This window comes from Miniopterus natalensis, chromosome 17 (genome assembly GCF_054644295.1).
Source record: "Miniopterus natalensis isolate mMinNat1 chromosome 17, mMinNat1.hap1, whole genome shotgun sequence".
Classification (NCBI taxonomy): Eukaryota; Metazoa; Chordata; class Mammalia; order Chiroptera; family Miniopteridae; genus Miniopterus; species Miniopterus natalensis.
In genome coordinates this window covers 7,298,416-7,313,627 of record NC_142097.1, presented here as the reverse complement: position 1 = coordinate 7,313,627, position 15,212 = coordinate 7,298,416, and the positions used below count along the sequence as shown (strand labels likewise).

At 48.7% G+C, this 15,212-nt stretch overlaps 1 protein-coding gene across 3 annotated transcripts in view; it reads left to right on the top strand.

Moving 5' to 3' along the window:
- Positions 1-15,212, top strand: part of SHISA6 (shisa family member 6) — a 268,428-nt gene that overhangs the window by 5,988 nt on the left and 247,228 nt on the right. The window lies entirely within an intron of this gene.

Here is a 15,212-nt window from a genome sequence, read left to right as displayed (position 1 = left end):
CCTTCTAGAAGTAAAAGCAGAATGTTCTGAAAAGGCAAAGGAGTACTCTCTAGTATTTTGTCATTCGTTACAGAATCATAGAATTTTTTATTGCAGGCAAGTCGGTTCCCCTAACTCCCTAGTTTTGTCAGTGAGATAACTGGACTCAGGGGGGCTGGGTCCCAGTGCCCAGGTTTCCCAGCGAGCGGTGAGTGCGTGAGGGCGGTCTAGAAGCCAGGGCCCCTGTCCTGGGCCGGGATTCCTTCCACAGACTGCTCGGCCTCATCTCGCCCAATGAAAACCTGTTCTGCTTTACTTTGCACAGATATGTCTTAGTCATCACCAAATAGCTTGCAGATTAGAGATGTGAGCGACAGCTTCCTTCCTTCTCTTTCTCCCTACGATTTTTAGCCTTTCCTTGTTCAGTTTTTCCATTCACTAGAATGATTCCCGGTGATCTTCACTGGTCCTTTTGCAGTTTCTTTGCATATCTTGTTAAAAGGGCAATACCCTGGTCTAAGCATCACCCGTTAATAAGATCTGAGCAGTGCAGACCATTGAAGGGGGAAGATACAGCGCAAGCCAGAGAGTTGTGAACCTGGGCGACGGGTTACTGACTAAAACTGTGGGCTGGATCTTAATTTAAAACTGGGGCCGTGAATGTGTTGTCTCTCTCCCAGAGGTGGGTAAGAATGCTGAGACCTACGAGATCACTGACTTTCAGCTTTGCAGACACCAGACACCTCCAGGGTCCTGTGGGCCTGTGTGTGGGCGATTCCAGGTCTGTCTTCTAGGATGGCCCCTCCACATCCAAGACAGATCCATGGGCCATAGGAGCGCACGCACTGTGCCAATACTGCCTTTTCCCAGCTCTGGGCCAGGACGGCACGGGGCCCAGGTGACTATAAGGTGAGGGGTCCAGAGAAGCTTCAGACAGGACAGCTAATGGAGCTGGACATTTGGGTCCAGTCACTCTGTGAAATTAATCTTGGTGGCATGCATTTTGGGGCCTTTGCCTGCAGTGTGCTTGATTCTTCCTTTGAAAAAACCAGGACATACATATCCTACTGTGTCACCTTCTAAGCAGTCACCTTGGGAACTGCACACTGATTCTTCCCTGGAAAACGTTGCCACTTTCCTCTCTTGGAAGTGCTTTCGGAGCCCATGGCACGTCGTCATGACTCTCTGCAATGGTAACATGTTTTATCTTCTTAGGGTAGATTTTATTCTTGTGAGCAGCAGCCAGTCATGGGGCCGAGGCCAATGAATGAAATAGGTGATGGGCTGGTTATTGATCTGAAATAAGGAGTGCCCCCAGTAATGAGACCTGCTCTCCTAGGAGCCGTGTCAGCTGTCTCCAAAGGCAGGTGCCCAGAAGAGGCGTCCGGTGATGAATGGCAGCCCTGCAGGTCAGGGCTTGGCGCCCCACGATGACCACTTTGAGGGGCCACTTCTCACTTGGAAGGATAATTACTGGCCTTAAGAAAACCAGCTTCATGCTGTATTCCTTTGTCAGGGCAAATGGTGGAGAAATTGGGAGAGGGGAAAAGAAAGGAGGTGAAGGTGCTGAAAACAGCTCAAATAACAACCCAGAAAGGGTGAGGGATAAAAAGAGACTGTCCCACATTTCTGCACAAGACAGACTGAGAGCGCAAGTTAGATTCCTAATTTGATTCTGGGTCTAGGTAAAGGGACCCAATTTCTTTGGGATACATGTGGCCAGGCTTGGGGTCAGAGCCACGTGGTCTCTGTGCCCTCTGTTCTACCCACCTAAATGCCATTGCCTCTGCACTTTGGCATTCAGATGAAGTCACCTCTTGGGCCAAACAACCGTTTGATGGAGCAAACTGTTCATGAGCACAGGAAGGTGGGCTTCCGGGGGGCTTTGCCAGTAGATTCCCAATGTGCACTGACTGCGAAAGTTCATTCATTTGACCAGATTGATCACAGCGAGGGAGCAGGGGTGGGGTCGGCTGAGTTTAAGGGCAGGTGTCGTGGTGCCTCCAAGTGCAGCAGTTGTTGCCAGTTCTTGTCTCTCTTTGCCGTTGGAAAAGCAGCGGGCTTGGGTGGGATGGTGCTCCTTCCCCTCAGTCAAGAGTTGGCCGGTGGTGCTCCCACCACATGGGGTGGAGCAGAGCCTCTGGCCCTGCTGAGTCCCTCCAGGCCACTCTTGGTCATGCTGGGAGGAGTCAGTCCTGCTCTGTGGCTGGGGAGCTTCCTGGTCTCTCCTCAAGCGTGAGGAAGGGGAATTGTCTCCCAGGAGCTTACACAACCTCATCGCCTGCAACCCCAGAGAGCCAGTATTGAGGAGGACATGAGATCTCAGTTAGTGCGACCTCAAGTCACACGCATGAAGCAGGACGTGAAGCAGTCACCAGAGCTCCCATTCTCCAGGGCCTGCCCCGTACCCGGCACCTGCTAAGCACTGGACTGGCGGTGTCCCGCAGCATCCTTCCATCACCCGCTGAGCATAGGTGCTCATTTAACAGATGAAGTCAACTCAGAGAGGCTTAGAAACTTGTGAAAGGTCATACCGCGAGTATGTAGCTGGTCTCTTTCTCCTTTGAGGCCAGCAGGGCAGCTGGCTCCCATCTTCCAGGCTGTAAATAGTCAGTGATACTGAGATGACTGGAGAAAGCAAAGACCCACCTGCTTGTGCCCTGGGACAGGCTGTCACAGTAAGGAGTGGGAAGATAAATGACCTGCTGATCAGGGTGCTTCAGAATGGGGCTGGTGACCCTCACTTAACACTGCATGCTGGGCACGAAGGAGCCCCAGAGTGGTAAAAGGGCTCCTTTTCAAGAATGGATTATATTGGCTGAAGATAGTAAAGGCAGTACAAAGGAAATGTGAAAACCAAAGCCAGACCAAAACACCCTGATTTTGATTGAGGAAAAAAAACACAACCCTTTCACAGAATTGAAAGTACCCCAGGGCAGTTCTGCGTGAGTCCTAGCTCCTGAGGGAAATAGGGCCATGGAGAAAAGCGACCTGGTGGGGAAAGGATGGACCTTGGGCCATTCCTGGCTTTATTCCTGAGATGTACAGCTCACGAACAGTTCTATCACACTTCCCCTCTCTGCCCCATTTATCAGAGCTGGCACTGCGCACACAGGACACAGAATTCCGGCCTGCTCACGTCTGCTTCCCTGTTCTAGTTCTGTTCTTTTCCTGTCTTGAGTCTCTTTGCCCCGCTTCCTAATTCCTTTCTCCTGTTTCTTGTGCCCTCAAGGCCTCTGTCCTGAAAGGGAAAGCATCCTGGGAAACCCTTATGGCCCTGGGTTTTACTCTCAAGTTCGGTTCTTATGGTCAGTGGTGGCGGCGATGATCTTGGTGGGGGTCGGGGCCTGCACACCCCCTGGCCTGCAGCTCCAGGGCAGGAGCCCCTGACCAGGGCACTCACTCAACTGAGATGGGAGTGGGCACCATCTCCCTGGCTCTCCCCAGGAACGTGGCACCGTTCCTGAGCTTGGTTTTCAACCCCACCCTGGCGCATTCCCACTACTAGTCAGAGGACAGGAGGACCCTGGGTCTTCCTTGTGGAAAGATGCTGTCCCCATCTTGAGACTCGTGGAGGCTGCATCCCAACCCAGCTCAGGTGGCTCCAGCCTTGGCCATGCTCCCCGGGGGTTGGGAGGCGAGTCGCGTCGCTGTTTTCTGCAGCTTCCCAAACACTCTCTTTATTTCTCGCTTTTTGGCATTTGGTCTCGTGTACTGTTCCCATTAGCTCCGGCATTAAAGCCTCATTACTTAGGACATCTGTCCTCTAGACATATTCGTGGTTCCCTTAGCCAAATGTCCTCTTCTGGGAGGTCTGCTTTCCATCCATAGCCACCTCTTCTCTCTTCCTTGGGTATTGCTGCTCCGCAAAGGAGGGGTCTGAACCCTGAGAGGGAGTGCCTGGGCAGGAGGCGTGGCTGTTCATTTTAAAGGACACCTGCCAGTGTGTTCCAGAACCTTCCAAGGTCCTGAGAATGCAGACCCTCAACCTGGGGCTTGGGCTGGAAGGAGGCTGAACCCTATAATAACAAAGCAGTTGCCAGGGGAGCTTTTCTTCCCCAGTCCTAGGGGCAGCCTCAGACCCCAGCAGTGGGGAACTCTGGTGTCTGGGTGGCTTTGCTGGGGGCCACAGGGTCATGTTAACCCACACCCCTGGCAGGACAGGGCTTGAGGCCCAGCCCAACCACAGAGGCTGCTGCAGAACATGCAGGAGAGTCTGGATTCCACACTCGCTGTTGGACTAGCAGTTGGCCTTCTCTGACTTTTCACTGCGTCCTGAGAAATTTGCCTGAACTTTCCCAGGCGCACTATCCCGTCAGCTTGGAAGGCTCTTTCTGCTGTGGGAAATCAAATGGTTTTTCTGGTCTCAGATAATCAGCAGCCGGTTCTCATCCACCTCCGTGCCAGCCCCTCTTCCCCCACCCCCAAGCATTTGCAAAGAGAATCAGGTCTGTTAGCAGAGGATCTGTCACTTCCCTGTCTTTTAAGTCACATCATTAAAATGTTCCTTCTCGTTCCTTTCGGCATCTTTGTCCACTGTCGCTTCTTTCTCCATCTGTCCTTTTGATTCTTGCTCACTTCTGTTGAGTTGTGTTCCTTCCTCTCCCACTCCTGTCTCCTTCTTGAACTTGTCCTGCTGTAACTGCACCAACTCGGACACCGCAAATTCAAATTTTCTCAAATTGGACCTGGGTGAAGTTGTTTTTCTTTTCTCTGTCAGATAAAAAGCTGTGATGAACAGACTAATGGCTGAGACAGGACTGCAGAGACTGTGCAGAGCACTCGCACCGTGCAGAAGGACAGATTGTTTTCAAGCAGGCTCCTCCATAGACAATTGGCCTGCTAATTACAGATCATTTTTATCTACTCAATAAAGCAGCTCTCCAAAGATCAGGGTCTTTTTTTTTCCTGCTTTTTTTTTTTTTTAACTGTAGTTTGCAATCCTGCAATGGCTCAGGAAGCAGTAAAAATGCATTTCCTTAAAGTGTTTTGTAGTTTCCATGTCTGTTTCATTGATTGGGATTAGCCTGCCCCCATTTCTGCTCAGTTGGTGATGCCTGACTGTAGGCTGCCTCTAATTCCCTTTCTAATTCCTGTGGGGGCTCCTGCTAATTTCCTCTCTTCTTGTTTTTTTTTTGTGTGTTTTTTTCCCCCTTTGTATTTCTTAGTTTTTAGAATCCAGAAACTCTCTCCCTTTTAGCTTCGAGAATCCTGTTACAGATTATGCGCCAGCCCCAGAAGGAGGGCTTGCCTCAATCTCTCCGGCCACAGGATGGCCAGCTGGGCAGGAGAGGTGGAAACCTGGGGACAGACTTAGCACAGCTTGCCCTGTCTCTGGGAGACAAGGGGACAGTGAGCTCCGTCTTTGCTCCTCTGTTCTTTCTCAATTGCCTGTGCTGCCTGAGGAGCCTGCTCCTACGTACATCAGCGTCTCCAACACCACCCTTTGGATTGTGGAGACGACATCACACCTCCTGTAAGACTGGCAGTGCTGGGTCCCTTAGAGAAAGGACCTTGACCTCTCTTCCTTTGCCAGCTTATGCATATCTTGAGGAACACCTAGCGAAGCCCCCCTTTCTCACTTTTGGAGTTGTCCTCCATCTTTCCTTTCCTTAGAGCATTTTCTGGGAACTGAGATAGGAGGCAGGCTAATCCCGACTTCTATCATTTTCTGTCCCCATGACCTTAGGCAGGTCCCTTCGCCCCTCCTTGGTCTGTTAGCCTGGCTGTGGCATGGGGGCTACCAAGTTGTGGAGGCGTGTTGTTCTCTGGCCCATTCTGATCTCAGCACACCCGGGTGTTCAGGGGAAGAGTCTACATACGTACATCTGTGCTTTCACATCAACAGCCCCGGGGGGCGGGAGAAGGTGCATTTTCCTTCACACTCATTCATCAGAATGCTATTCAGACTCTCATGACTGAAAGGGACTCATGAGGTATTTTAGTGCCTCTCCCTCTGGATGCCAGATCCCCCTCCTCTCACACACATGCATCTAGAGTGGAGGCCCCCAAATCCCGAGGCAGTCCATTCTGTTCTTAGGATGCGATTCCAGTTAGTTCTCACCGGGGAGCAGGACAGCATTGGCTTTTCTGGCATGAGATCTGCCCAGTGGCGCCACCCAGAGGGAAAGTATCCCTTTCCCTGTCAGACAGCAGGGAAAATCTCTTTGAATGGCAGTCCAAGCCCCCTTCAGTCTTCCTTCTCTTGGATAAACATCCCAAGTCACAAGTCTGTTTCTCATGAGACACGGTTTTAAGTCTTTGTGCTATGCAAAGGTTGTCGATATAGAAATGGGGTTATAATTTTACACTGAAACCCCAAGTGACATTGCCAAGAACAACATGTGGTGCTTAAGTCATTCAAACACAATTTAAACATCTAAAGATTTTTGGGGTGGAAATTGGCCAGTCTCCAGCCATAGGCACTAATCCACCTCCATCATGACATAAGAGGATAGATGTGTTTGCCAATTTTGTTCACTCCCGTATGGTGACTAGAGCAGTGCCTGGCACAAAGTAGGTGCTCAGTAAATATGGTTGAATGAATGAATGAGTGACTTAATTAAAATGGAGAGGATTTGGGATGGTCTTTTCTCATATACCCCACCATTCCGATGGTTGCCCTGATATGAAGGTACTGAGCTTGGAAATGACAATGGCATTTATAATTTTTTTTAATCACTTGAGGACATGCTTAGAGAGAGGAAAGGAGAGAGAGAGAGAGAGAGAAACATCAACGTGAGAGAGAAACATTGATTGGTTGCCTTCCATATGTGCCCTGACATGGAATCGAACCAGCAACCTTTCCGTGCACAGGATAACTCTCAACCAGTTGAGGCACTCCGGCCAGGTTATACTTTTTTTAATAAAGGAAGGAAAGGAAAAGGGAGGTAGGAAGAATGAAGAAAAAAGAAGTAACTGAGTTCTTTGCAGAAAATGTTGCCTTGGCCACTTCAATCCTTTTGCCCTTTTATGCCCCAATAAAACCCTGATTTGTTTTGCTCCTGACATGAACCCCTTTGCTTTTCTCTGGAACTTTCCCGGGAAGCATCCTTGCACACTACTGGAAGCACGATCTGAGATGGCCTTGCAGAAAGGGGCACCCAGACGCTCTGTCTGTGCTCGGCTCACAAAGTCCACATTCAAGGTTCAGCAGAAACTGGTGTGTGACCAGATGCATTCCTGTCCGCAGGCCCGAGTAGAAAATATGGGATGTGGGTGGTCCCTTCCAGCATGACCCGTGCCCACAGCCATGCCATGTGTCTCACTCTCCACACCAGGAGTTTTGCCATCTGGCATCACTGAGTCAGTCCTCCAAGCCTCCCCCCTTCTCCCTAGACTTTGCTGCGGTCCTATGAACTGAGCCCGCGTAGACACTGGGAGCTTGTATTTGGATGTATTTGTTAATCAAATACTTACATACTGTTTACTAGGTACCGCGTTCTGTTCTAAGTGCTCTACCGACCGAAATTAACTCATTTAATCTCCATAATAACCCTGAGAAGTAGACATTCTTTTTGGCCTTATTATTTTGGCCTTACTTTTTCAGTGAGGAAACAGGAGCACAGGGTACTTAGTAGCTAGCTAATGATCACCAATACTGTATATATACCAACTGGCCTGCATTCCGACCTAGGCACTCTGGCTTCAGAATCCTCATGTTTAACCACTAGGCTATACCACCTTCATTTTTGCCTCACCTATAGATTTAGGTCTGTGCCCAGAGCAAATGGAGAAGCTGACACCACCAACAACAACACTAACAGCGGCGTCAGGTACATTTATTAACTCATCTATCACCAGGCTGTCCAAGTGCTAGAACAAATCTCAGTAGCATTTTTGTTCCAACCGAGAGCTGTAATCAACACATCTAGATCTTTAATTCATTCTCAAACAATCCAAATATTTCTGAGAAGTCTGGGCTTGTTGTTGATGCAACTGAATTTCCCAGTCCTGGATGAATTTTCATATGATTGATTCGGCCAGGAATGGAGTGTGTGGAGATGATGCTATTTGGGATGAACGGGGCCCCAGGGGACCACATCCACCCTCTGCCCAGCTCAAGGTTGGCCACGGAGCGGCAGCCCCAGGCCAGGCGCCCATCCCATCGGGATGGAGTGACTTCCCTGCTTGCCTGAAAAACAAAGCAGGCAGGCCGAGCCTCCCCGCGCTGAGTTCTGCGATGTTTATTGGCCATGATGAGTTCCAATTGTGCCGGGGACAACTCAGACCTGCGGAGCTGCTCGGTGCAGATGCACAAACATTGTTACCACAACAAAGGAGAGCGCCACATCCACCCGGAGCCTCTCCGTGCGAGGAGAGCGGTCTTGTGCGCACACAAAGCGGGCAGCTGTGTTTTGCAAGAGGACTACGAGAGAACCAGGAATAAGAGCTAAATTAAGCCATTCTCCTTGGACCATGGGTATTAAAAATATATTCACTTCACTGGTCCAGGGTGCGTGTTTCAGAGAATGCAAGCGCCCCGGCTGCCCGGCGGGACAGCATGAGGCCGAGGTTAAGGAGGGCGCCAGCTGTTCGCCGGGCGTCAGGGCCAAGGGGAAGCTCAGTTGTCTGGGAGTCACATAACCAACATCGATTTAACGGGAAGAGAATGTGTACACTCCACTTTCAGGAGAAACCCAAACGAAGCAGCTATCAGAGATCCACTCAAAGAAAAAAACCCTGCCACGGTTTGTCCTGTAGTTTTTATACAAATAGCTTCATTTCCTAGATTGTCCGCATTTTACTTCGTTTTCTCTGCAAAGAGAAGTAAAGATTAGACTGGTGGTCCACGCACGGAAGGAACTCGCATTCTTTAAAAACAAGTATATTCAGTGCGCTCTACTTAATTAGGCAGGAATGCTTTTAGAAAATTCTTCGCAAACAAGAGTTCTCATTAGTCCTTAGGAATAGGAACATCAAGCAGAAGAGCTTGTCCATGGAGTAGTTATTTATTTGGCCTGTGTCATACGTGTCCAGCTGCATACACTGCTTCCTACTGCTGAAAAAGAGCATGGATGATTAGGGTCTAAGCTAACCAGCTCGCCTTGCTCTCGGCACAGGAAAGCTTCCTGAATACTAGCTGGACTTATTTCCTCTCTTTCATGTTATTTAAATGCTCAGAAATCCAGAGATACGACGGGCAGGATGCTGGTTTTCATTTATTCCTCTTTAGTGAGCGGGGCCCACGTGAAAAGTGTTCAGATCGAAAAAACTTACCAGATGAACTAAGAATCGCCAAGGTCCCCACTTAATTTGGGGGGGAATCTCAGTTTTACAGTTTGTTCACTGAGTGCAAATTGTGATGAAAATTCCCAGGTATTTTTAATTGGCACCCTTTTGCCACATTTATTTTTAAACTTGGCAACTCCGTGAGGCCTGGATAGGGAGGGCAAGGGCGTGCTAGAGCAGGACACTCACTTTGGTCTCATGCAGAGCAAGGGTCTAGTGAAGTATATTGATGTTCTACCCAGAATTTCATTTGACAGAAATGTTGCCTGGTAGGACAATGTAAACACTTTCAAAGCAGTTGATGTTCATGACTTGCTAAAGTGAGTGGGACTGGGCAGTTGGGGCAGCTGAGTTCTGTCTGGGTAGATTTTTCCACTAGAGATTGAATACTCTAAAACCTTGTGTTCAGAGACCATTGCAAGGACATAGTAGGGGGAAAAAAATGTGATTAAGCAATGGAGGGTTAAAATGGTGGGTGCATGGTTGGATAGGTGGATGGATGGATGGAACATTGGATGGATGAATGGATGGTTGGATGGATGGATGGAGCACTGGATGGATGGATGGACGGATGGATGAATAGGTAAATGGATAATTCAATGATACAAAGCCAGCCTCTGTAGTTTAACCTACCTGTGTTTGAAATATGGATTTACCACTTACTAGTCCTGTGACTTTGGGAAAGATAACAAATCTCTCAAAATCTTTTTTCAGCAGTAAAACCGGCACCTGCCACATATGGTGGTTTTAAAGATTATATAATATGCAAGTAAGAGTTTAGCATAGTTTTTGGCACATAGTAATTGCTTATTAAATGATAGCCTTTAATTTCCCAGGCAGGCAAGACTATGAAGCAAAGTGATGAACAGAGTTGTTTATGTTCCTATTGTTGAGGGGAATCATTTGCTATTTTAAGAAAGATTTCGTTTTGAATGCAGGTGCCAGCACATCAGAATGTTGACGGGGCTTGGTCCCTGGTGTCGAGATAACTCAGCACTTAGGAAATTCAAACACACTTTCCTTTCCTTGGGACCACTGACAACATTAACCAAGGTTTTAGGCAAATAAATAATTGGTCTTGACATGAATCACTCATTTACTAATTGTTCCACTATGCCCAGATATTAACTGGCATTTGCTAAATTAGCAGACCCAGCTGGAGAGGCCAGGAGGACACTTTCAAGCTGTGGATTTGTAGGAAAGCGAAGTGTTTGTAAGAGGCAGTCCCAGAGAGCAGGACACGCAGACTCAAGTCACAAGGCTGGGTTCAAATTTCTGTTCCATTGTGCTCTGGTCCTGGGATTAGTCTGAGCCTCAGTTTCTTGTTAAAAACAGGGGTAATAATAGCTCCAGAGGTCACAGGGTTAGTGTGGGCATCATGCTGGATAAGGCGGGTGAACGCATTTAGAAACTAAATGTTATCCAACTATAAGATGGTATCTCATTTGTGCAGATGGTTAGTGCACAACCGCACTGAAGAACTGAACTGCCCCGCCTGAATGAGCAGGGCTGTTTTCCCTGCTCAGATCTGCTGCCCAGGTAGTTCCTCTCCCCGCCTGCCACGCGTCCCCAGAAGCCAGCCAAGGAATCTGTGTGCCGAAGGGAACAGAGAACCACGGCAATTATCCAGATAATTTGCGCAAAAGCATTTTTCGGTTTGATATATCCAGATACTGCAGCCAAAGTGGCCCCGGGGGGAGGGGAGATTGGGACAAGCAAGACAAAGAGCAGGATTCTTCACGCCCTTAAATTAGACCCATCTGCAGCAGGAATGGGAGGGCCGGAGGGGTGGCACTGGCTGGGAGCCTGTCCTCAGCCTCGCTTGCCCATCTCTGTCGCTCTCCCTCTGATTCTTTCTCTCGGAATGTCTCTCGCCTTCTGAATCACTTTCTTTCTCTTAATTTCTCTTTGACCGTTTCTCGTTTCCTCTCTCGCTCCTTCTGCCCATGTGTTTCTGTCCCTCTGATTCTGCCCCGCTTCTCTCTGCCTTCTTGTCTGTGTCTCTTTCTCTCCCTCCCTCCCTCATCCCTGAATTTTCTCTCTCTGCCTCTGCGTCTCTATCTCCCTCATTCTCTTTCCATCTGTCCATCTCTCCACCTGCTCCCTTTCTCTCTCTGTCTCTACTGCTGTCCTTCCGTCTCCCTGTCACTGCCTGTCTGTCCCTCTCTCTGCCCTGGAGAGCCTGCCCCTCTCTCAGACCTGAAAGCTGCCTCCTGCTGTTTTGCAGAATCTGCTTCCCTGTTCCTCAGTGACCAATTTTTTTCCCCTGCTGTTAGAAAGTAGCTCAGGTCTTAACCCATTTCCTCTGGCGTATACAAATTAATTAGGTGAGACTAGGATCGTACATTTCAGAATTAGAATAATATTTGTCAAGCACCCCGGAGAGAAGAGGATGGAAGATGGAGAGGAATTGGGAGCAAGGAGGGAGGTCTGGAGCTGAGGAGCTGAGGGAGGGGGATGGGAGGCGGGGGGGGGCAGCAGAGGGGTCGCTCCTAAGGACACACTGTCTGGGAATTAGGGACACCTTTCTGGCTGCCAGAGGGCACTGGGAAAGGATGAATCTTGGAGAATGGTGTTCAGGAACGAGGGAAGCCCGCAGGGCTGGGGGGCCACCCTGGCTACCGTTGGGACCACACAGGGCAGGGTCCCGGTCCCCAGATAGCCTGGCTCTCCAGGAACACCTTCTCTAGCACATCTCTCCTCTTTGGTGCTGCCCAGCTTGGCCCAGCCAACTGGGCGTCTGAAGAGGGTACAGGAGGAGACAGATGGCTGCACCCCAGTTAAGGCCCATTCTCTAGCAGCAGCCACACCCGAGCACGCCTGGTGTCCACCAAGCCCGATGGTCTTCAGGAAGGTGTCGTTCATTCAGTGCCGCTCCCCTCGCTCCAGTTCTCGGAGCCCACGTCTTGCAGGGCTTCTCAGGAGGTAGGCACCGAGTCTCCCCATCCTGAGAGAGGTGAACTCAGTTTGAAATCTCTTCTCTGCTGCATCTGATTTTCTCTTTGGCCAATGAGCCTTGGAGCAAATCTACTCTGAAATGCCATTTGCACTGTCAATGGGGACATCCAGGAGTAGAATTGCTGGGCCACATGGTAGCTCTATGTTTAACATTTTGAGGAACTGCTAAACTCCTTACCGAAGGGCCTGCACCATTTCACATTCCCACCAGCAGTTTACAAAGGCTCTCATTTCTCTAGGTCCTTGCCAGCATTTGGCTGGAGCTAGTTTAGTGGGTATGAAGGGGTATCTTATTGTGGGTGCCATTTACATTTTCCTGATGATTAATGATGTTGAGCTGCTCTCCATGTTTACCTTCTTTAGAAAAATGTCTGTTTATATCCTTTGTCCAATTTTAAGTTGTTTTTTTTTAAATTTATCTTTATTGTTGAAAGTAATACAGATGTCCCCTTTTTTCCCCCATTGACCTCCTCTCCACTCCCGCCCCTTCCACAGGCCTTCACAGCACTATTGTCGGTGTCCATGGGTTATACATATATGCATATAAGTTCTTTGGGGTTGTTTGTTTTTTTTATTGTTGAATTTTAATAGTTCTATACGTATTCCGGATATGTCTCTTATCAGAAATATAATTTGCAAAAGCTTTTCCCATTCTGTGGGTTATCTTTCATTTTCTTAATGGTGTCTTCTGATGCAGAAAAGTTTTTACTTTTGATGAAGTCCAATTTATGATGTTTTTTTCTTTTGTTGTTTGTGCTTTTGGTGTATCTAAGAAACCATTGTCAAGTTTATGGCACAAAGATTGATTTCCGTATTTTCTAAGAGTTTACAGATTTATCTCCAATATTTAGATCTGTGGTCTGTTTTGAGTTAATTTTTATATACGTGTGAATTAAAAGTCCAGCCTTCTTCTTTTGCATGTGGACATCCAGTTGCCCAAGCACCGTTTGCTGAAGAAACCCTTCTTCCTCCATGGAATGATCTTGGCATCCTTGTTGAAAGTCAGTTGACAGTAGGGTTATAGGTTTGTTTCTGGGCTCTCAATTCTATTCCATTGTCTATATTTCTGTTACAAGTTTTAGCTCACTATTTGCTTACCATGTGTACATGGTGGGAAGGTATAGTTGATAAGCAGGGGGAAGAAGGAATAGGGTAACTTGCATACATGTGTGGCTTCAAAAAATAAAACATTTATCACATTTTGAAGTTAGAAGGCATCTTAGAGGTCATGCTAGTGTAAACCCTTGTTTTGTCAATGAGGGGGGACATGATTAATTTTTATTTATTTGTTAATTAACTTAACCCTCAACTGAGGGTATTTTTTCCATTGCCTTTCAGAGAGAGTGGAAGGGAGAGAGAGAGAGAAACATCGATGTGAGAGAGACACATCGACTGGCTGCCTCCCTCACGGATAGAGCCTGCAGCTGAGGTACATGCCCTTGACTGGAATCGAACCCGAGGCCCTTCAGTTCGAGTTTGACACTCTGACCACTGAGCCAAAGTGGCTAGGGCAAGATTAATTTTTAATTTTATTTATTTTTTTTATTTTTTTATTGGGTTGGCATTGGTTAATAAAATTATATAGGCTTCAGGTGTACAGTCCTACAGTACGTCATCTGCATATTGTATTGTGTGTCCACCACCCCCAGTTAAGTCTCTTTTCATCACCATTTATCCCCCTTTTACCGTCGTATCTCTTCTACCTCCCCCACCCCCTTTTCCTTGGTAATCACCATGCTGTAGTCTGCCTGTGGGTTTTGTTTTTTCCCTTAATCCCTTCACTGTTTTCACCCAGCCCACAACCCCCCTTTCCTCTGACAGCTGTCCGTCTGTTTGTTCTCTGTAAACTTGAATGTTAGAGATGAACAGATCTGCCCAGCGGCTCACAGCTCATCAGTGGCAGAGCTGGGATTAGAACCCAAATCTCTTGGCCATCGGGGAGATTCTTTTCAATTGTTCCCTGAACCTCAGGCCTCTGACCCAGACCTCAGGCCTGCCTGAACTTCCATCACCAAGCTGGCGAGCTTGTGTGTTCCCTCACTGCTTGGGGGGGAGGTGTGTGTGTGGCATGTGTCTGCTCCTTCCCTTCCCCGCCCAAGCAAAGAAAGCCAGTGAGGGGAAAGCAGTCGGAAAATCGGAAATTGCTGTGTAAATGCCACCGAATGATAAGATTGACGGTTTGATGCTCTTCTCCTGGAAGGTTCAGCATGTCAGAGGCGGCAGAATGGAAGGAAGCCAGTCACTTTCAGACACATTTTTAAACTGCCGAGGTTGTCACTTTCTGAGGGGACCGAGTGTGGGAGCTGGAATCCCAATGTGAATGAAGCCTCGGTGTGGGCTGGGCCTGTTGGGAGAGGCCGGGAGACGTGGTGCTTCACCCCCCACCTCAGGGGCACCCCAAGTGGATGGAAGAGTTCTTGCCCAGCTCATGCAAAATAGGGGTTCACTCAGGCCTGGGGACCTGGCCCTAGAGTGACAATATCCAGATGGTGCTCTCTTGGGGCTTGTCCACGCTCCTCTTTGCCTTTTTGGAGTAACCCGGCTTGTCTGTGTTCAGTCAGCATTGCCTGTGTCATGTGTCACACCCACAAAGCGAGTCCTATTTGAAACCAGGTTGTGGAGTGAATTACCCTACACTGTGAGCCCCTGGATGGCAGGAATCGTGTCCGGTTTACCCCTCTCTCTGCAGGGCCTGGTGCGCCGAGTGCCCAGTGAATGCGGGCTCGGTTGTAGAGGCCACGCGCTGAGTGAGTGGAAGCTGCTCCTGGTACCTGGGCCTCTGGCGGCAGCCGCTCCAGGCATCTCTCCTCCTGCGCAGTTTCCTCCTTCGTCTGTAATTGCTCTCTCCCTGCCTTCACCACCTGTGTGTTCTGATGGTTATCTTCTTATCTGTACATCCTGTCTTTGCAGCTAAATCGTGCATTTCTTTGATGGCAGGAGGTGTGTGTTGTACTTGTTTGTTTAGAGCACATGCTACTGGGTGTGTGCTTTTCTATGGGGAAGCTGGTCGCTCTGTTATTAGCAACCCGCTGCTGAATTCGAGG